This window comes from Oncorhynchus keta, chromosome 32, assembly GCF_023373465.1.
Source record: "Oncorhynchus keta strain PuntledgeMale-10-30-2019 chromosome 32, Oket_V2, whole genome shotgun sequence".
Taxonomy (NCBI): domain Eukaryota; kingdom Metazoa; phylum Chordata; class Actinopteri; order Salmoniformes; family Salmonidae; genus Oncorhynchus; species Oncorhynchus keta.
Genome location: NC_068452.1, coordinates 36197243 through 36220833, shown reverse-complemented (window position 1 = coordinate 36220833; position 23591 = coordinate 36197243). Strand labels below are relative to the sequence as shown.

The 23591-nt window shown below is 43.8% G+C and overlaps 1 long non-coding RNA gene across 1 annotated transcript; it reads right to left on the bottom strand.

Annotated features, from left to right (window-relative positions):
* Positions 1–14055: 14055 nt before the first annotated feature.
* On the bottom strand, positions 14056–14524 carry LOC127914553 (uncharacterized). Its single transcript, XR_008088882.1, has 3 exons — positions 14391–14524; positions 14231–14313; positions 14056–14147 (listed from the first exon to the last, which is right to left on the bottom strand). It is a non-coding gene; the product is annotated as an uncharacterized LOC127914553 (long non-coding RNA).
* Between the last annotated feature and the right edge of the window lie 9067 nt (positions 14525–23591).

Sequence of the window (23591 nt, the reverse complement as noted above, 5' to 3'; positions counted from 1 at the left end):
AAACCTAATGCTCATGAATAATACAAATTATTCAAACCAAACAGTCTTGTTTTTGGATGGATGCAGGTACTCATACACTCTGTTTATGTGTCAAGTCCACAGAACTAGAATGAGATTCTATTTCTATGGTCAAGTCAATATAGGCAGTGATAATACCAGTCTACAATCTCCTTTAAGACATAAATGGGTAAGAACATGAAATGTACTAAAACTGTTTTAATCAGCATGGAATTCCTGTCATCCATCACCACTCTATTATCTTACATCCTTCCACCCAGCCATCTCTCAATCCCCTTTCCTTTACCCTCCTCTCATCCTTCCACCCGGCCGTCTCTCAATCCCCTTTCCCCTCCTCTCATCCTTCCACCCGGCCATCTCTCAATCCCCTTTCCCCTCCTCTCATCCTTCCACCCGGCCGTCTCTCAATCCCCTTTCCCCTCCTCTCATCCTTCCACCCGGCCGTCTCTCAATCCCCTTTCCCCTCTCATCCTTCCACCCGGCCGTCTCTCAATCCCCTTTCCCCTCCTCTCATCCTTCCCCGATGCCCCCTTTCGACCGTGACTCCCAACCCCATCCCTCTCTCCTCCATTGACTGCTGATGGTCATTCTCTCTACCAGAGGGGTCAGTGTTGTCATTGTCAGTTTGTGTGGTCTATCAGCAGATGACCACTGCTTGTCAATCAGGCTGGTCTCATAGACTGGACACAACATAGTAAAGGAACATCTGGGACACTCAAATTAGTATGATATGTTACTTTTGGTTTATTTCTGTTATGTGTCACATGTTATGTAACATGTCACATGTCTGTGGAACTTGTTCAGTTTATGTCTCAGTTGTTGAATCTTATGTTCATACAAATATTTACACATGTTAAGTTTGCTGAAAATAAACACAGTTGACAGTGAGAGGACATTTCTTCAAATCAAAGTTTATTTGTTACTTGTGCTGAATACAACCTTACAGTGAAATGCTTACTTGCAGACTCTAACCAATAGTGCAAAAAAGGTATTAGGTGAACAGTAGGTAGGTAAAGAAATAAAACAACAGTAAAAAGACAGGCTATATACAGTAGCGAGGTTACATACTACAGACATCGGTTAGTCAGTCTGATTGAGGTAGTATGTACATGTAGATATGGTTAAAGTGACTGCATATATGATGAACAGAGAGTAGCAGTAGCGTAAAAGAGGGGTTTGGCGGGTGGTAGGTGGCACACAATGCAAATAGTCTGGGTAGCCATTTGATGACCTGTTCAGGAGTCTTATGGCTTGGGGGTACAAACTGTTGAGAAGCCTTTTTGTCCTAGTCTTGGCACCCCGGTACCACTTGCCATGCGGTAGTAGAGAGAACAGTCTATGACTGGGGTGGCTGGGGTCTTTGACCATTTTTAGGGCCTTCCTCTGACACCGCCTGGTTTAGAGGTCCTGGATGGCAGGCAGTTTAGCCCCAGTGATGTACTGCGCCGTACTCACTACCCTCTGTAGTGCCTTGCGGTCAGAGGCCGAGCAGTTGCCATACCAGGCAGTGATGCAACCAGCCAGGATGCTCTCGATGTTGCAGCTGTAGAACCTTTTGAGGATCTCAGGACCCATGACAAATCTTTTTAGTTTCCTGAGGGGGAATCGTGCCCTCTTCATGACTGTCTTGGTGTGTTAGGACCATTCTAGTTTTTTGTTGATGTGGACACCAAGGAACTTGAAGCTCTCCACCTGTCCACTACAGCCCGTCAATGAGAATGTGGGCATGCTCGGTCCTCCTTTTCCCGTAGTCCGAAAAAATCTCCCTAGTCTTGGTTTAGTTGAGGGATAGGTTGTTATTCTGGCACCACCCGGCCAGGTCTCTGACCTCCTCCCTATAGGCTGTCTCGTCGTTGTGCCTACCACTGTTGTGTCGTCTACAAACATAATAATGGTTTTGGAGTCGAGCCTGGCCATGCAGTCATGGGTAAACAGGGAGTACAGGAGGGGACTGAGCACACACCCCTGGGGAGCTCCAGTGTTGAGATGTGTTGCTACCTACCCTCACCACCTGAGGGCGGCCCGTCAGGAAGTCCAGGATCCAGTTGCAGAGGGAGGTGTTTAGTCCCAGGATCCTTAACTTAGTGATGAGCTTTGAGGGTACTATGGTGTTGAACGCCGAGCTGGAGTCAATGAATAGCATTCTCACATAAGTGTTCCTTTTGTCCAGGTGGGAAAGGGCAGTGTGGAGTGCAATAGAGAATGCATCATCTGTGGATCTGTTTGGGCGAAGGACAACTGATCCATGTAAAGGAAAGAATGGGGCCATGTATCGTGAGATTTTGAGTGAAAACCTCATTCCATTAGCAAGGGCCTTTCAGCATGACAATGATCCCAAACACACCGCCCGGGCAACGAAGGAGTGGCTTCGTAAGAAGCATTTCAAGGTCCTGGAGTGGCCTAGCCAGCCTCCAGATCTCAACCCCATAGAAAATCTTTGGAGCGAATTGAAAGTCCGTGTTGCACAGCAACAGCCCCAAAACATCATTGCTCTGGAGGAGATCTGCATGGAGGAATGGGCCAAAATCCCAGCAACAGTGTGTGAAAACCTTGTGAAAACTTACAGAAAACATCTGACCTCTGTCATTGCCAACAAAGGGTATATAACAAAGTATTGAGATAAACTTTTTTTATTGACCAAATACTTATTTATACCAGTTCATAAACCATATGCCATGGAATTAGTACAAAAGTTCCTCCTATTTATGTTGCACCCTGTATGGCGCAACTGTCAACATTTGTCCTCAGATGAAACTGGTATATTATTCTATTTATGCCAGTTCCTTTCAGCCAATTTGTATCTTTAATATATGGCAGGCAAACAAGTTTCCTACCTTCTCCGTTTTCCACTTGCCTCCTCCAGTTTTCTGGTAGTGCTGCAATCAATTGGTTGTAAATTTGGATTAAGCAGATATGCAGTTATTGAAAATATATGGGAATGTGACAACACCTCCGTTTCTATTTATAACATGAACAAATATAATACCATATTTAAACATTTTCTTCCATAAATATATATTTTTTTATCAGTATATTTGAATTTAATCATAAATTTGTTGTAATATTTGTTCTATCTTTTCTGGAGGATAAAACTGAAATTGTATGGCTTGTGTAACGGTATTCGTCGTCGGAAGACGAGGAATCATCAGACCAAGCGGCAGCGTGGTAAGTGTTCAGGATTACTTTATTAAAACTCAACACTAACAACAAAATAACAAAAGGAATCACCGAAACAGTCCTGAAAGGTGCAAAACACTAAACAGAAATTAACTACCCACAAAAACCATGTGGGAAAAAGCTACCTAAGTATGGTTCCCAATCAGAGACAACGATAGACAGCTGTCCCTGATTGAGAACCATACCCGGCCAAAACAAAGAAATACAAAAACATAGAAAAGGGAACATAGAATGCCCACCCAAATCACACCCTGACCAAACCAAAATAGAGACGTAAAAAGCTCTAAGGTCAGGGCGTGACAGCTTGTTTAAGAAAGGGCGATACTTTAAACACAATTTCATTTTCAATTAGTCGGAAATGAGAAGTTGTCATCTGTATAAAGGCAAAAAGGCCATTTTAACAAATTAATACATACCATACCTGTCACGTTGGCATAAATGATTCAGGAGACAGACACGGGAACGCGTAATAAGGTTTTTTATTAAGCACCAAATTATGGCGTGCCGTGTAAAGGCACGGGGACAAAGACCAAATAAACACGCAACAAAAACACAAAGTTGAAACCCAAACAAAAGAGTGAGGAGTACCTCTAATAAATAACACACGCGCACAATAATTAACACACGGGACAAGACCCGTAATCATCTGCGTAATCCACAATGGCATGAAGGCCAAAACACACAGCACAGGTACTCACACGCACCAACGGACATTATAACAATAATCGACAGCCCAATGGGAACCAAAGGGCACACATATACAAGTACTAATCAGTGGGAATAGGGGACAGGTTTGCGTAATGAAAGTTCCGGAGGGATCCGTGACAATACCAAACATAACATATCATACTAATTTCAGTGGCCCGGATTTTCATTTACTATGTTACGCCAACCCCTCAGTCCAAGTTGCAGGTCTATAGGATTAGAACAGGACCAGACGTACAGGATATTCAGCCTCATATTCTATACATGGATCGGGAGAGGACGACCATGATGTCATAGACTAAAGCGATGTTCCTCTGCTGCTCTTTTGGTTTGCCAGATTGTTATCTTATACAGATTTAGTGAACTCTCAAGTGTTTGTTGCAATGTAAGTGGTCCACAAAGAAGGAACAGCAATATCATGTCCGGTCCCGCATGGCCTAAGGTTGAGAGACACTGGAACAAGGAAAAGCTCTTATCCAGTTCCACTCACCAGTACAGGAATAGTCTTCGGAGAATGTTGGCATTGTTGTCCCATGTCTTTTTCACATAATTCTATAGCTGATTGCAATTTGCATGCCTAGCTTCTGCATGAAGAGAGAGGAAGAGAGGGAGGGGGTTGTCTGGCCACCATGTTGACCTCAATGACCACAGCAGCACCAGCCCCATACACACTAACTAATCAATATGTAACTAAGGAAGGAGAGCGGATGATGGAGAGAGGGGTAGAGAGCAAGAAGAGTAGAGGAATAATGATATTGGAGGAAAGGTTTATCAATAACGCGGGGGAATTGTTCTGTTTTTAGGTTTATCCCACAACAGCAAGCTTATTTATTATTTGTGTTCGGCTTTGGTTAGTTTTATTTCATGCAAATTACATTCATAAAATTTGAACCAATGCATCCATCCAAACTCTATGGAAGATACAAAACACAAGTAACAGTATTTCTGTTTCACTTGCCATTTTTTGGCACATTTGGTTAAATTTAGATTTGTTTTAGTTTCTTTATCAAAGTACTACAACTACAAAAGGAAACATCATAGCTCCAAATATCTCCCAATAAATAATGACATGCCTGTGAGTCTAGGGTCTTTCAGTTACAAAAGACTTGGAATAGAGCAGCATTTACTGTCACAATCGTTGTAGTGAGGAGACCAAAGCGCAGCGTGGTGTGAATACATACTTTTAATGAATGATGAAAAAACACACGAAGTACACTAAACAAACAAACAAATTAACAAAACGTATGTGACCGCTATCAACACTGAGTGCAAACATGCAACATCACATAGACAATAACCCACCAACCACAATAAAAAACTGGGAACCATATTTAGGTAGCCTATCAGAGACAATGACAAACACCTGCCACTGATTGAGAACAATATCAGGCCAAAACACATAGAAACAAACTAGACATGCAACATAGAATGCCCACTCATATCACACCCTGACCAAACAAAACATAGAAACAAACAACGCAAATAATGGTCAGAGTGTGACAGTACTCCGGCTGCAAAACCTAAACCTATAAGGGAGGGTCTGGGTGGGCATCTGGCCACGGTGGCGGCTCTGGCGCGGCACGTGGACCCCACCTCACCATAGTCATTTCCCTCTTCAAGGGCCTCTTTCGAGTGGCGACCCTCGCTTCCGACCTTGGATCTAAGACCCTAATTAAAGGCAGCTCCGGAATGAGGGGCAGCTCCGGACTGAGGGGCAGCTCTGGTGGCTCCTGGCGGCTCTGGCGGCTCCTGGCTGACTGGCGGCTCAGGACAGACGGGAGACTCTGGCGGCTCAGGACAGACGGGAGACTCTGGCGGCTCAGGACAGACGGGAGACTCTGGCGGCTCAGGACAGACGGGAGACTCTGGCGGCTCAGGACAGACGGGAGACTCTGGCGGCTCAGGACAGACGGGAGCACCTGTAGGGATGAGACGGAAAGACAGCCTGGTGCGGGGGGCTGCCACCGGAGGGCTGGTGCGTGGAGGTGGCACCGGATAGACCGGACCGTGAAGGCGCACTGGAGATCTTGAGCACCGAGCCTGCCCAACCTTACCTGGTTGAATGCTCCCCGTAGCCAGGCCAGTGCGGCGAGGTGGAATAGCCCGCACTGGGCTGTGCTGGCGAACCAGGGACACCATGCGGAAGGCTAGTGCCATGTATGCCGGCCCGAGGAGACGCACTGGAGACCAGATGCTAGAGCCAGCTTCATGGCACCTGGCTCGATGCCCACTCAAGCCCGGCTGATGGAGGAGCTGGAATGTACCGAACCGGGCTATGCACCCGCACTGGGGACACAGTGCGCTCCACCGCATAACACGGTGCCTGCCCGGTTCCTCTCTCTCTCCGGTAAGCATAGGAAGTTGGCGCAGGTCTCCTACCTGGCTTTGCCACACTCCCTGTGTGCCCCCCCCAATCATTTTTTGGGGCTGCCTCTCAGGCTTCCAGCCACGCTGCCGTGCTGCCTCCTCATACCGGCGCCTCTCTGCTTTCACTGCCTCCAGCTCTGCTTTTTGGGCGGCGATATTCCCCTGGCTGTGCCCAGGGTCCTTTGCCGTCCAGAATCTCCTCCCATGTCCAGGAGTCCTGTGTTCTTTCCCGCTGCTGCTGCCCATTACCACGCTGCTTGGTCCATTGTTGGTGGGTTATTCTGTCACGATCGTCGTAGTGAGGAGAACAAAGCGCAGCGTGGTGTGAATACATACTTTTATTGAATGACGAAAAAACACGAAGTACACTAAACAAACAAACAAACAAAATAACAAAACGAACGTGACCGCTATCAACACTGAGTGCAAACATGCAACATCACATAGACTATAACCCACCAGCCACAATGCCTGCCTGCACCCGGATGCCCGACTAGCATCACCACCCTGGATGGTTCCGACCTTGAATATGTGGACATCTATAAGTACCTAGGTGTCTGGCTAGACTGCAAACTCTCCTTCCAGACTCACATCAAACATCTCCAATCAAAAATCAAATCAAGAGTCGGCTTTCTATTCCGAAACAAAGCCTCCTTCACTCACGCTGCCAAGCTTACCCTAGTAAAACTGACTATCCTACCGATCCTCGACTTCGGCGATGTCATCTACAAAATGGCTTCCAACACTCTACTCAGCAAACTGGATGCAGTCTATCACAGTGCCATCCGTTTTGTCACTAAAGCACCTTATACCACCCACCACTGCGACTTGTATGCTCTAGTCGGCTGGCCCTCACTACATATCCGTCGCCAGACCCACTGGCTCCAGGTCATCTACAAGTCCATGCTAGGTAAAGCTCCGCCTTATCTCAGTTCACTGGTCACGATGGCAACACCCATCCGTAGCACGCGCTCCAGCAGGTGTATCTCACTGATCATCCCTAAAGCCAACACCTCATTTGGCCGCCTTTCGTTCCAGTACTCTGCTGCCTGTGACTGGAACGAATTGCAAAAATCGCTGAAGTTGGAGACTTTTATCTCCCTCACCAACTTCAAACATCAGCTATCCGAGCAGCTAACCGATCGCTGCAGCTGTACATAGTCTATAGGTAAATAGCTCACCCATTTTCACCTACCTCAATCCCATACTGTTTTTATACTGTTTTTATTTATTTACTTTCCTGCTCTTTTGCACACCAATATCTCTACCTGTACATGACCATCTGATCATTTATCACTCCAGTGTTAATCTGCAAAATTGTATTATTCGCCTACCTCCTCATGCCTTTTGCACACATTGTATATAGACTGCCCATTTTTTCTACTGTGTTATTGACTTGCTAATTGTTTACTCCATGTGTAACTCTGTGTTGTCTGTTCACACTGCTATGCTTTATCTTGGCCAGGTCGCAGTTGCAAATGAGAACTTGTTCTCAACTAGCCTACCTGGTTAAATAAAGGTGAAATAAAAAAATAAAATAAAAATACAAAACAGGCTACCTTAATATGGTTCCCAGGCTCTGATCAGGCCCTACACCCAAACAAGGGCACTGCGTTCATCCACCTCTGGCCTGCTCGCCTCCCTACCACTGAGGAAGTACAGTTCCCGCTCAGCCCAGTCAAAACTGTTCGCTGCTCTGGCCCCCCAATGGTGGAACAAACTCCCTCACGACGCCAGGACAGCGGAGTCAATCACCACCTTCCGGAGACACCTGAAACCCCACCTCTTCAAGGAATACCTAGGATAGGGTAAGTAATCCTTCTCACCCCCCCTAAAAAGATTTAGATGCACTATTGTAAGTGGCTGTTCCACTGGATGTCATAAGGTGTATGCACCAATTTGTAAGTCGCTCTGGATAAGAGCGTCTGCTAAATGACTTAAATGTAATGTAAATGTTCCCAATCAGAGACAACGACAAACACCTGCCACTGATTGAGAACCATATCAGGCCAAAACACATAGAAACAGACTAACTAGACATGCAACATAGAATGCCCACTCATATCACACCCTGACCAAACAAAACATAGAATCAAACAACGCAAATAATGGTCAGATTGTGACATTTATATGATAGTATTATACAAAGATTATACAAAGGGGGTTAATAAATACAGTGTGTGTGTGTGTGTGTGCGTGTGTGCAAGAAAAATAAAGAAAGAATAAAGATAGTGGAATGACAGGGATTAAGGGGGGCATGTGTATAAATATAAATGGAGTGTGAACATTTTTGAAGGTGGGAGAGAGAGTATGCAAGCACACACGAGAGGGAGAGAGAGGATGCAAGCACACACGAGAGGGAGAGAGAGACAGGGTGGAGGAGGGGGAATAGGGAGAGGCAGAGCGTACACAATATTCATTCAAACTGACACAGGCTGCATGTCCTGGTTTGCACCTCTCTCTCTCTCTCTCTCTCTCTCTCTCTCTCTCTCTCTCTCTCTCTCTCTCTCTCTCTCTCTCACCAGACAGTCTGCAGTTAAGTTTACAGCAGCAGGAATAAGACATTGGAGAGGTGAAGAAGGAGAGAGAGAAAGAGTGATAGACTGGGGAGGGGAAGGGAGGAAATACAAAACAGGGAGAGGCACTAGGGGGGTGAAGGAGAGGGATGAGTGAGAATAGAGAGAGAGAAAGAGAGGGCAGAGTTTGAAAACGGGGAGAATAGAGGATGTAAAGGAAGGGATAGACAGAGATAGAGGAATTCGGGGCGAGGGAGAGAAACAGGGCTTGGCGTACGGAGGGGGCAGAGAGGAGGAGAGAGAGACAGAGTGTCTGGCTGCATGTGTCGGGGCTGGACACAGGAGGACAGAGGGTAAGTGCATTCTACCTGCAATCTATCTCAAATCATTACAGTCCTTTACTATTTTTATATCCTGCTTGTAATGTTGTATATAAAGTACATATCCATGTTGTAAGGAAGGACATAGCACTTTCATAGATCTGGATATAACATCTGAGTGCATTGTCATCCTATGGAAGAGTTTCTTACAACCAGACATAAATATGATGTGACAAATGTGTCAAGGGCTGCTTGGACAGGAATGCATGATGCAGCTACTGGGGGCTATTTAATGGAGGCTTGCATGGCTCGTGTTTTAATATGCATCTATGTAGTCATGCATGGAGAACATTTTCACAATAGTATGAGTTCCAGCGAGTGAATTTATTTGTGGTGAGTGATTTCCATTCGCACCTCAGAGTGTTATATGATAGTATGATAGTAGTGACAGTGCATGTTGTCGTCTTACCCATGTCGGTTTGATAGTACTAATTGAATCCCTGCCACTGAATGTGTGTCTGTTTTAGAGTGTTAGGCATAATACATTAACGTGTGTGTTGTGAGGGTTATTGATGAAGATGTCAGAGGTAATGGGAATGGTGATGAACCTTCCCCCTCGTCTGGGTGACTGAGTCTGTGTCTACCTGCCCCAGACTGGATCAATACTTTAATGCAATTGCCATTCACTTCAATTGGGACACACACACACCAATTCACTGACCCTGACATAGCAGTTCAGCAATATCAGACAGAGACAGAGTAAAACCCTCGCTCCCCCTTCACTCTGTGTGTGTGTGGACTTGAGCGTACGTAAGTGCATGTGTGTTTGCGTGTGAGGATGTGTGAGGGTCGATGCTAAATGTTTATTTTGGTTGTTGTTAGCAGAGAGTTGTGCTAACAGTGGAGTGTTAAGTGTCCCCACTCCATCACTGTCTGTGTGGGTGCAATTAGCATGCTCTCTCTGTCTGCAATTTGTGTGGTTTGGTTTTCCTATCCTTGTGTGGACCAGAAGTCTGGGACCAGAAACCTTCACAAGGATAGTTAAACAAGTACAATTCAGACATTTGGCCAGTCCCCACAAGAAAAATGCTTTTTTAGGTTTAGGGGTTAGGTTTAGGGTTAAGGTTAAGAATAGGGCTAGAAATAGGGTTAGGTCTCGAGTTAGGGATTAGGTAACATAGGATTTTGAATGGCAATCAATTGTTTGGTCCCTACAAGGATAGTACAATAAATGTGTGTGTTAGACAAGTGGCTAAAACATTTTACATCCAGCCCTGTATATATGTAGCCTACCAATATATACGTACATGTGTGTTTGTTTATGTGTGCAAATATATAAATAGCCTAGATGTTTTGGATATATGTATATGTTTATGTCTGTGGGTAATTATACATGTATAACGTGGGTTTTAATAAGTGTATAGGATACAGCTGTGTGTGTAAGTGGGGGTGTGCATGGGTGTTAGTATCTATTTAGATGTTTGTTGCTGGCGGTATGTCCATGTGATCTTGTTATGTGAGCAGCCAGCCCAGCCCCATGCAGGAGGAGTGCGGGAGCAGACAGACAAACACACGCATGGCCAAACCAGACAGACACACACAACCTCTCTTTCATAGGAAATGAGACCAGGTGACCTCTGACCATTCAGCCTGTCTGGAAACGCCAAGCCTGGAATCGATCAACACCCCCCTGCCCAGACATCCTCCCTCCCGCTTTTTCCCTCCCTCCCTACCTCTACTCCTTCCAACCATTCCTCCTCTCCTTCCCCCCCACTTTCTCTCTACCCCGGTGACCCCCTCACCCTTAACTCGCTCTCCCCTCCCCCACAATCAGATGATCAACCCCACAGTGGCTATTCTATACCTCACTCAGCAGCACAGCAACCTCCAAACACTGAACAAGACCTACCGCTCCCTCTCTCTTCTTCTCCTCCTCTTGCTGGGTCTGAACCTCTGACCAAACACTGAACAGGACCTAACGCTCCCTCTCTCTTCTTCTCCTCCTCTTGCTGGGTCTGAACCTCTGACCAAACACTGAACAAGACCTACCGCTCCCTCTCTCTTCTTCTCCTCCTCTTGCTGGGTCTGAACCTCTGACCAAACACTGAACAAGACCTACCGCTCCCTCTCTCTACTTCTCCTCCTCTTGCTGGGTCTGAACCTCTGACCAAACACTGAACAAGACCTACCGCTCCCTCTCTCTTCTTCTCCTCTTGCTGGGTCTGAACCTCTGACCAAAAACTGAACAAGACCTACCGCTCCCTCTCTCTTCTTCTCCTCCTCTTGCTGGGTCTGAACCTCTGACCAAACACTGAACAGGACCTACCGCTCCCTCTCTCTTCTTCTCCTCCTCTTGCTGGATCTGAACCTCTGACCAAACACTGCACAGGACCCTGCTATGTTCCCAAAACATAAGGTAAGAGGAGGCAAGTCTTTCTTTTTTTACCTTTAACTAGGCAAGTCAGTTAATTAAGAACAAATTATTTTTTACAATGACGGCCTACACCGGCCAAACCCGGACAATTGTGCGCCGCCCTATGGGACACCCAATCACGGGCCGGTTGTGATACACCCTGGATTTTAACCAGGGTGTCTGTAGTGACGCCTCAAGCACGAAGATGCAGTGCCTTAGACCGCTGCACCACTCGGGAGCATGTGTGTGAAATAGATGGAAATTTATGAGGTGTCATCTATACATGTCATTCTATATGCAAGTTAGATTGGGATTTCCCACTGTACTTTGTTCAGTCAAATGTATTTTATAAAGCCACTTTACATCGGCTGTTGTCACAAAGTGCTATACAGATACCCATCCTAAATCCCCATAGAGCAAGCAATGTTTTTGATCGCTGCTTATGTGTACAGGTGTATGTAATCCAGATTGTGTGTTATGTTATATTCTATATTGTGGTTTTATGTGTACAGGAGTATATAATCCAGATTGTGTGTTATGTTACATTCTATATTGGGGTTTTATGTGTACAGGAGTATGTAATCCAGATTGTGTGTTATGTTACATTCTATATTGGGGTTTTATGTGTACAGGAGTATATAATCCAGATTGTGTGTTATGTTACATTCTATATTGGGGTTTTATGTGTACAGGAGTATGTAATCGGGATTGTGTGTTATGTTACATTCTATATTGGGGTTTTATGTGTACAGGAGTATGTAATCCGGATTGTGTGTTATGATGTGTGTTATGTTACATTCAATATTGTGGTTTTATGTGTACAGGAGTATATAATCCGGATTGTGTGTAATGTTATATTCTATATTGTGGTTTTATGTGTACAGGAGTATGTAATCCAGATTGTGTGTTATGTTACATTCTATATTGGGGTTTTGTGTGTACAGGAGTATGTAATCGGGATTGTGTGTTATGTTACATTCTATATTGGGGTTTTATGTGTACAGGAGTATGTAATCGAGATTGTGTGTTATGATACATTCTATATTGGGGTTTTATGTGTACAGGAGTATGTAATCGGGATTGTGTGTTATGTTACATTCTATATTGGGGTTTTATGTGTACAGGAGTATGTAATCGGGATTGTGTGTTATGATGTGTGTTATGTTACATTCTATATTGGGGTTTTATGTGTACAGGAGTATGTAATCCAGATTGTGTGTTATGATGTGTGTTATGTTACATTCTATATTGGGGTTTTATGTGTACAGGTGTATGTAATCCAGATTGTGTGTTATGATGTGTGTTATGTTACATTCTATATTGGGGTTTTATGTGTACAGGTGTATGTAATCCAGATTGTGTGTTATGTTACATTCTATATTGGGGTTTTATGTGTACAGGTGTATGTAATCCAGATTGTGTGTTATGATGTGTGTTATGTTACATTCTATATTGGGGTTTTATGTGTACAGGTGTATGTAATCCGGATTGTGTGTTATGATACATTCTATATTGGGGTTTTATGTGTACAGGAGTATATAATCCAGATTGTGTGTTATGTTACATTCTATATTGGGGTTTTATGTGTACAGGTGTATGTAATCCGGATTGTGTGTTATGATGTGTGTTATGTTACATTCTATATTGGGGTTTTATGTGTACAGGTGTATATAATCCAGATTGTGTGTTATGTTACATTCTATATTGGGGTTTTATGTGTACAGGAGTATGTAATCCAGATTGTGTGTTATGTTACATTCTATATTGGGGTTTTATGTGTACAGGTGTATGTAATCCAGATTGTGTGTTATGTTACATTCTATATTGGGGTTTTATGTGTACAGGAGTATATAATCCAGATTGTGTGTTATGTTACATTCTATATTGGGGTTTTATGTGTACAGGAGTATATAATCCAGATTGTGTGTTATGATGTGTGTTATGATACATTCTATATTGGGGTCTTTTTGAACCCATTTATTTGTTCCATATTTACTAAGAAGCACCAGGTTACTGGTTTGCACCTATTACACACAGTAAAACATAGTAAAACAGGTTATGACATAGTAGGCTGTAGGCAGGTCTGATAGTCAATCTGTCTATAGCATTCATGTCCCAGTGAACATTCAACGCTGTCGGTGAGTTTGTGACTTTGAGAAACCATCGAGTGTTGAGTGTACCCTGCCTCTTGAGTTCACATCTTTGCACACACACTCGCACTAAAACACACACTCGCACTAAAACACACACACACACACACACACACACACACACACACACACACACACACACACACACACACCTCATTTGGATTAGAGTACACACTGTAGCGCTTACCAAGATGGCTGCCAACGAGGTCCTTCAGTGAGCAGTGATGTTGCTATGAAAAGGCCCTATCTCTTCACCCACTATGATGTCATAAGGAAAAGACGCTATCTCTTCACCAACTCTCACAGAGCAGGGTCCCGGTTCACATTCATCGCTGTCGGTGGGTTTCAATGCTTTGACTCGCCCGATGATGAATGACAACTGTGGCCAAGCCTGACCAAATTTCCCCCCGATGAAACATCCTTCATGTCTGCTGTCTGGATCTATCTGTCTGTCTTCCTGTCTGAAGGGATTAGTTATTACCTGTATATGATGATGAAACATCCTTCATGTCTGCTGTCTGGATCTATTTGTCTGTCTTCCTGTTTGAAGGGATTAGTTATTACCTGTATATGATGATGAAACATCCTTCATGTCTGCTGTCTGGATCTATCTGTCTGTCTTCCTGTCTGAAGGGATTAGTTATTACCTGTATATGATGATGAAACATCCTTCATGTCTGTCTGTCTTCTGTCTGTCTTCCTGTCTGAAGGGATTAGTTATTACCTGTATATGATGATGAAACATCCTTCATGTCTGCTGTCTGGATCTATCTGTCTGTCTTCCTGTCTGAAGGGATTAGTTATTACCTGTATATGATGATGAAACATCCTTCATGTCTGCTGTCTGGATCTATCTGTCTGCCTTCCTGTCTGAAGGGATTAGTTATTACCTGTATATGATGATGAAACATCCTTCATGTCTGCTGTCTGGATCTATCTGTCTGTCTTCCTGTCTGAAGGGATTAGTTATTACCTGTATATGATGATGAAACATCCTTCATGTCTGCTGTCTGGATCTATCTGTCTGTCTTCCTGTCTGAAGGGATTAGTTATTACCTGTATATGATGATGAAACATCCTTCATGTCTGCTGTCTGGATCTATCTGTCTGTCTTCCTGTCTGAAGGGATTAGTTATTACCTGTATATGATGATGAAACATCCTTCATGTCTGCTGTCTGGATCTATCTGTCTGTCTTCCTGTCTGAAGGGATTAGTTATTACCTGTATATGATGATGAAACATCCTTCATGTCTGCTGTCTGGATCTATCTGTCTGTCTTCCTGTCTGAAGGTATTAGTTATTACCTGTATATGATGATGAAACATCCTTCATGTCTGCTGTCTGGATCTATCTATCTGTCTTCCTGTCTGAAGGTATTAGTATGACTGCATGGAATCCAGACAGCTCCAGTATGACTGCTCCAGTATGACTGTATGGCCTCCAGACAGCTCCAGTATGACTGTATGGCCTCCAGGCGGCTCCAGTATGACTGCATGGCCTCCAGACAGCTCCTGTATGACTGCATGGCCTCCAGACAGCTCCAGTATGACTGCATGGCCTCCAGACAGCTCCAGTATGACTGTATGGACTCCAGACAGCTCCAGTATGACTGCATGGCCTCCAGACAGCTCCAGTATGACTGCATGGCCTCCAGACAGCTCCAGTATGACTGCATGGCTTCCAGACAGCTCCAGTATGACTGCATGGCCTCCAGACAGCTCCAGTATGACTGCATGGCTTCCAGACAGCTCCAGTATGACTGCATGGCCTCCAGACAGCTCCAGTATGACTGCATGGCCTCCAGACAGCTCCAGTATGACTGCATGGCTTCCAGACAGCTCCAGTATGACTGCATGGCCTCCAGACAGCTCCAGTATGACTGCATGGCCTCCAGACAGCTCCTGTATGACTGCATGGCCTCCAGACAACTCCAGTATGACATGCTGAGCACTTGTTGGCTGCTTTTCCTTCACTCTGCGGTCCAAATCATCCCAAACCATCTCAATTGGGTTGAGGTTGGATGATTGTGGAGGCCAGGTCATCTGATGCAGCACTCCATCACTCTCCTTCTTGGTCAAATAGCCCTTACACAGCCTGGAGGTGTGTTGGGTCATTGTCCTGTTGAAAAACAAATGATAGTCCCACTAAGTGCATGCCAGATGGGATGGTGTATCGCTGCAGAATGCTGTGGTAGCCATGCTGGTTAAGTATGACTTGAATTCAAAATAAATAAATCACTGACAGCGTCACCAGCAAAGCACCCCACACCATCACACCTCCTCCTCCATGCTTCACGGTGGGAACCACACATGCGGATATCATCTGTTCTCCTATTCTGCATCTCACAAAGACACGGAATCAAAAATCAAAAATTTGGACTCAACAGACCATAGGACAGATTTCCAACAGTTCAATGTCCATTGCTCATGTTTCTTGGCCCAGGCAAGTCTCTTCTTCTTATTGGAGTCCTCTAGTAGGTTTTTTTTGCAGCAATTCGACCATGAAAGTCTGATTTTGTATATGTGTTTGTTAGGTCTTTGTCCTCGTGCCTTTACATGGCACGCTGTAATTTGGGTAAAGAAATAAAAAAACTATTACACATTCCTGTGCCTGTCACCCGATCCTTCACACAACGTGACTCTTCTTGTCTTAAAGTAATGATGTACTTTCGTTTCTCTTTGCTTATTTGAACTGTTCTTGCCACAATATGGACTTTGCCTTTTACCAAAAAGGGCTATCTTCTGTATACCACCTCTACATTGTGACAACACAACTGATTGGGTCAAACGAATTAAGAAATAAAGAAATTCGACAAAATAACTTTTAACAAGGCACACCTGTCAATTGAAATGCATTCCTCATGACGCTGGTTGAGAGGCTGCCAGAGTGTGCAAATCAAAATCAAATCAAATCTTATTAGTCACATGCGCCGATACAACAGGTACCTTACAGTGAAATGCTTACTTACGAGCCCCTAATGAAAAAAAAGAATAAGAGATAAAAGGAACAAGTAATTGAAGAGTAGCAGTAAAATAACAATAGCGAGACTATATACAGGGGGGTACCAATACAGAGTCAATGAATAGACTGACGAGTTTCAGAAGAAAGATCTTTGTTTCTGGCCATTTTGAGCCTGTAATTGAACCCTCTGATGCTCCAGATAACCGACTAGTCTAAAGAAGGCCAGTTTTATTGCTTCTTTAATCAAAACAACAGTTTTCAACTGTGCTAACATAATTGCAAAATGGTTTTCTAATGATCAATTAGCCTTTGAAATTGATAAACTTGGATTAGCTAACACAATGTGCCATTGGAACACAGGAGTGATGGTTGCTGATAATGGGCCTCTGTACGCCTATGTAGATATTCCATTGAAAATCAGCTTTTTCCAGCTACAATAGTAATTTACAACATTAACAATGTCTACACTGTATTTATGATCAATTTGATGTTATTTTAATGGACAAAAAATGTGCTTTTCTTTAAAAAACAAGGACATTTCTAAGTAACCCCAAACTTCTGAACGGTAGTGTACATTGTACACATTAAAGAAAATAAATGACGGTTCAACAGCAGAATATTGCTCCCAGTTTTGATCAAAGCTCAGAACGCTTATATTCTTGATCTGATTTCTAATCGGGCCTGCCTCTTTGCGAACAAGTGGAGTAATGAACAGTGATTTGTTCGCTATGTTCACCTGCATTCCCCGGATTTGCCTCCTGGATTTTCCTTTATAACAGCACGTTCACCACTCGGCCAGCTCCGCCCTCTCGCAGCTCAGGCCAATGTCCTGAGACGTAAAACAAACTACCCTAGCTCGCAGTCAGCTCAAGTAGATGAATAGAGACACTGCTGATGTGAGATGCCGGACAAAAGGCAATTTTAAAAAAAATTCTCCAGACTCCCACCGTGTCTACAGACATCCCCCAAACAAACAAAAACCGACTCTCAGAGAATGACTGAACAAATAGTAGTTTATAGATATGTCAGTCAGTCAGGTGACTAGCTGCCGGCAGAGACTTCTATTGCAGTAACATTGAAGGGCTCTGGCTAGTATTACTTAGCCAGCTAGAAGAATGAAGTATGAAGCTAACGTTAAACGGAGTCTACCTCAGCAGGAGCAAAATATACTCTACTAGGTTCTCATAATAACCTTACTTTACAAAGAGTAGGATACTGAGACAGACAATGATGTGGTGCTGAGTGGTGAGGCTGAGCCAGGCTGCAATGCATGCAGGAGGAAGCACAGGAGACACAGAGAGAGGAAGGAAGCAGTAAGAGAGGTTGGTACAGTGGTTCCCAAACTAACAGTGGTTCCTAAACTAAACCCTGCTTATGGCCCTGAATAGGATGTCAAATGTAGTGCACTAGTACAGGTAAATGGCTGTCATCTCTGAGGCAGCACCTGTCAAAAGCTCTACCACAAAACCCTGAGCTGTGGTGGTAAGTGGTGGGGGTGACAGTACTTCAGGTCCCAGGGTAGGTTGATGTAACTGTGGTAATGGTACTTAAAATAGCTGTCATCTGCTTCGGTTACTACATAGAAGCCACTCCAAGCCAATGAAACAACAGAGGCAAACAGCCCCACCAATAAGAGACACACGTGAAGGGGCTTTGGGTTCTATATGAGCTTCTCTTTCAAACCATAAGCAAAATAATGAGGGGCGGCGCCTGAGGAAGCTTCAATGTATGAAGTAACCTGGTTCAGGGCGTATCTCAATAGAATAGTCTGAAGTGGCTTCCTCTCCTTGTTCCCTCTCCTTAATCGGAACTGATCTAAAAGGAGAAGACATCTGAAAACATTATGGTTTAAGCCCACACAACGGACCTTCTCCTTACAAGGTCAATGCATACAAAAGGAGAGAGAGCAACTTCGGACTATTGGCAAACACAGCATTTCCTGCAAAGCTGACTGCCTCCACACGCAGTCTAGTCCTCTTTGACCCCCATGACCTATAACCCCTGTTCATTATCTGAAGCATCTTCTGCCACGTGGCTCAGGAGCCATTAGTGGAGCTGCAGTGATCATACATAACACTATAACTGACTTGGATTGGATCTGTACAGCCCTAAGAGAGAGAGAGAGAGAAATGTTATGCCAAGGATTGGATTGAGAGAGCGAGAGAGAGACAGAAAGAGAGACAGAGAGAGAGAAATGTCATGCTAAAAATTGGATTGAGAGAAAGAGGCCCCAGACTCCACTGATAAGCAGACACGCTAGCTAATGTGAAAACAGCAGGTCTGTGCCTGTGTGTGTGTCTCTTTACAGTCCCTGCTGTTCAATAGGGTGTATTTTTATCTGCTTTTTAAAAATCTGATTCAACTGCTTGCATCAGTTACCTGATGTGGAATAGAGTTCCATGTAGCCATGGCTCTATGTAGTACTGTGCGCCTCCCATAGTCTATTCTTGACTTGGGGATTGTGAAGAAACCGCTGGTGGCATGTCTTATGAGGTAAGCCTGGATGTCCGCACTGTGTGCTAGTAGTTTAAACAGACGCCCGTTTGCATTCAGCATGTCAACACTTCTTACAAAAACAAGTAGTGACGAAGTCAATCTCTCCTCCACTTCGAGCCATGAGAGACTTACATGCATGTTGTTAATGATAGTTCTCCATATACATTTAAGAGCCAGCTGTGCTGCCGTTCTGAGCCAATGTTCCTTAGTCCCTCTTTGTGGCACCTGACTACACGACTGGACAGTAGTCTAGGTGTGACAAAACTAGGGACTGTAGGACCTGCCTTGTTGACAATGTTGTTAAGAAGGCAGAGCAGCGCTTTATTATGGACAGACTTCTCCCCATCTTAGCTACTCTTGCATTAACATGTTTTGACCATGACAATTTTACAATCCAGGGTTACTCCAAGCAGTTGTAACCTCAACTTGCTCAATTTCCACATTATTCATTACAAGATTGAGGTTAGTTGAGGTTTAGGGTTTAATGAATGATTTGACCCAAATGCAATGCTAATAGTTTTTTAAATATTTAGGACTAACTTATTTATTGCCAACCATTCTGAAACTGACTGCAGATCTTTGTTAAGTGTTGCAGTAATTTCACTTGATCTAGTAGCTTACGTGTGAAGTGTTGAGTCATCCACATACATAGACACACTGCCATGTCATTAGTAAAGATTGAAAAAAGTAAGGGACCTACACAGCTGCCCTGGGGAATTCCTGATTCTACCTGGATTATGCTGGAGAGACTTCCATTAAAGAACACCCTCTGTGTTCTGTTAGACAGGTAACTCTTTATCCACAATATACTGTAGTGGGGCATGTAAAGCCATAACACAAGTTTTTCCAGCAGCAGACTATGATCGATAATGTCAAAAGCCACACTGAATACTAACAAACATTATCATACATTTCTGTGTCATTTGTGTAAGTGCCGTGCATGTTGAATGTCCTTCCCTATAAGCGTGCTGAAAGTCTGTTGTCAATTTGTTTACTGTAAAATAGCATTTCATCTGGTCAAACAATTTTTTCACAAAGTTTACTAACAGACTGATTGGTCGGCTATTTGAGCCAGTAAAGGGGGCTTTACTATTCATGGATAGCGGAATGACTTTTGTTTCCCTTTAGGCCTGAGGGCAAACGCTTTCTTGTAGGCTTAGATTGAAGATATGGCAATAACGTCCGCTATTATCCTCAGTAATTTTCCATCCAAGTTGTCAGACCCAGGTGGCTTGTCATTGTTGATAGACAACTACAATTGTTTTATCTCTTCCACACTCACTTTTCGAGTGAATTCAAAATTACAATGCTTGTCTTCCATAATTTGCTCAGTTATACTTGGATGTGTAGCGTTGGCATTTGTTGCTCACATGTCATGTCTAAGTAAACAGATTTATGCCAATGAAAAATCATGAAGGTAGTTGGCAATATCAGTGGGTTTTGTGATGAATGAGCCATCTGATTCTATGAATAATGGAGCTGTGTTTGCCTTTTTGGCAAAAAATGTATTTAAGGTGCTCCAAAGCTTTTTACTATCATTATGGTTAGTGACAGAGACAGGAACTGGCTGGTTGAAAGCTGCTTTTTCATTAGCTTTAAGGCGTGGGTCTGTGGAGTCTAGGGCCTCTCTCTTTTCCCCTCTCTCTCTCTCTCTTCCTTTTTCTCTCTCCCATGCACAGGCCTACTCCTGTCCCTCTGCAGTCAGTCAAGTGTAAATCACAGTGAACACATGCTCATAAACCAGCGATATGAGGCCACACCTCACCCTACACCTCTACACCAACCCACAGCCTTCCTTCCTCTCTTTCTCTAATAACGCCTTCAATCTCGCTACCATCTCCTTTCTCTCTCTCTCCCTCACTCTCTCACAACTCCTCATATCCTCTTCACCTTATGATGTCTCAGTCTTGTTACCCTTTTTCCACGCCTCACTCTCACATCTCCTTCACTCACAGCCTCTGTCACTCTTCTGCCTCACTCCATCCCTTCCACACAACTCTCTCTGTCCTTCTCACCCGCTCCCACGCTGTCTCTCTATGTCTCCCACAAACCTATGTCTCTTTTGCTCCCTCCCCATTCTCCCTATCACTCTCTGCTCTCTGCCTCCCTCTCTCTCCCCCTCTCTCTCTCTCTCTCTCTCTTCCCACCTCTCTCTCTCTCTCTTGCCCCCCCCCCTCGCTTTCTCTCCCTCTCTCACTCCAACCAGCCTTCCCTTCCTTCCTTTCTCTCTCTTCCTTTCTCTCTCTTTCCTGCAGTTTTATGATCTTCAGCTGGGAGGTCAGTCACAGTACCAAGAGCACAAGGAGAGGGCAAACGCGTCAAAGCCAGGATCAGCTGATTTGGCTACTTCTACATTTCCTAGTCTTTTAAAGGCGTTCTTTGTTAATAGAATAATAACGGAGTGCTTGAGAATTCTGTAAATATGTGTGCATGTTGTTGCATTGCAAGACTGGTAGTGGTATCTTGTAACTGTGTTTTTTTTAGGCCTACAGTATGTGTGTGCTCCCCACAGTCAACACAGGGGACCTGCATCACAGAGCCAGGAGAGCAAAGTCATAGCTCATCTCATAGCCCACCGGTGTGCTGGGGGGGGGGGGGGGGGTCTGGGAGGAAAACAATACATACTGTATGGATGCTGTGAGTCTGAGACTGGGATGTGACTCTCATACCAAATGTACATTTTTAGCCTACAGTTAAATGGTCTATTATGAAAACCCTCTCTGTTATTCTGAGTAAAGAGATATCGATTCAAAGTCCACCACACCTCTGTTGTTGATACATGCTAGGCCACCACCACATATACAGTGCCTTCAGAAGTATTCATTATCCTTGACTTATTCCACATTTTCTTGTGTAAGCGCCTGCATTCACACATCTACACATAATACTCATTAAAGACAAGGTGAAAGGTCAAATTTATCGAAAAGGAAATACAGAAATATCTAATTTCCCTAAGTATTCGCATGCCCGAGTCAATACTTAGTAGAAGCACCTTTGTCAAAAAGTACAGCTTTGAGTTGTCTTAGGTATGTCTATATCAGCTTTGAGTTGTCTTAGGTATGTCTATATCAGCTTTGAGTTGTCTTAGGTATGTCTATATCAGCTTTGAGTTGTCTTAGGTATGTCTATATCAGCTTTTAGTTGTCTTAGGTATGTCTATATCAGCTTTGTGTTGTCTTAGGTATGTCTATATCAGCTTTGAGTTGTCTTAGGTATGTCTATATCAGCTTTGAGTTGTCTTAGGTATGTCTATATCAGCTTTGAGTTGTCTTAGGTATGTCTATATCAGCTTTGAGTTGTCTTAGGTATGTCTATATCAGCTTTGAGTTGTCTTAGGTATGTCTATATCAGCTTTGAGTTGTCTTAGGTATGTCTATATCAGCTTTGAGTTGTCTTAGGTATGTCTATATCAGCTTTGAGTTGTCTTAGGTATGTCTATATCAGCTTTTAGTTGTCTTAGGTATGTCTATATCAGCTTTGAGTTGTCTTAGGTATGTCTATATCAGCTTTGAGTTGTCTTAGGTATGTCTATATCAGCTTTTAGTTGTCTTAGGTATGTCTATATCAGCTTTGAGTTGTCTTAGGTATGTCTATATCAGCTTTGAGTTGTCTTAGGTATGTCTATATCAGCTTTGAGTTGTCTTAGGTATGTCTATATCAGCTTTGAGTTGTCTTAGGTATGTCTATATCAGCTTTGAGTTGTCTTAGGTATGTCTATATCAGCTTTGAGTTGTCTTAGGTATGTCTATATCAGCTTTGAACATCTGGGTTTGGGCATTTTTCCCCATTCTTCCTTGCATATTTTCTCAAGGACCATTAAGTTAGATGAGGAGCAGCGGTGAACAGCAATCTTCAAGTTTTTCTACAGATTTTCAATGAGATTTAGGTCTGGGCTTTGGCTGGGTCATTTAAAGACTTTCACATTCCTGTTCTGAAGCCTTTTCAGCATTATTTTGACTGTATACTCAGGGTCATTCGCCTGTTGGGACATAAATCTTCGCCCCAGTCTAAGGTCGTTTGCACTCTGAAGCAGGTTCTCATCAAGGATTGGCCTGTATTTGACTCCATTCATTGTTCCCTTTATCCTCCTCTTATCCTTACCAGTATCCCAGTCCCTGCTGCTGAAAACCATCCCCACAGCATAATGCTGCCACCACCATGTTTCATGGTAGGGATGATTTTTGACGGGTGGTATGCTGTCATGTGCTTATTTCTCAGGAGTGGCTTCTGTCTGGCCACTCTCCCATAACGCCCAGATTTGTGTTGTGCTGTAGAGACTGTTCTGGCAGGTTCTCAAATATCAGCCGAGGATCTCTGATACAGCTGACAAGAACAGACACATAATGAAGATATCGTATTATAACGTATTCATGGTGTGTTTGACAAAGGTGAACTACCTGATATAGTCTTACATGGTGAGGTGTGTTAAATTACACATCAAGTAGACAGACTGGGGTTACACTAGCA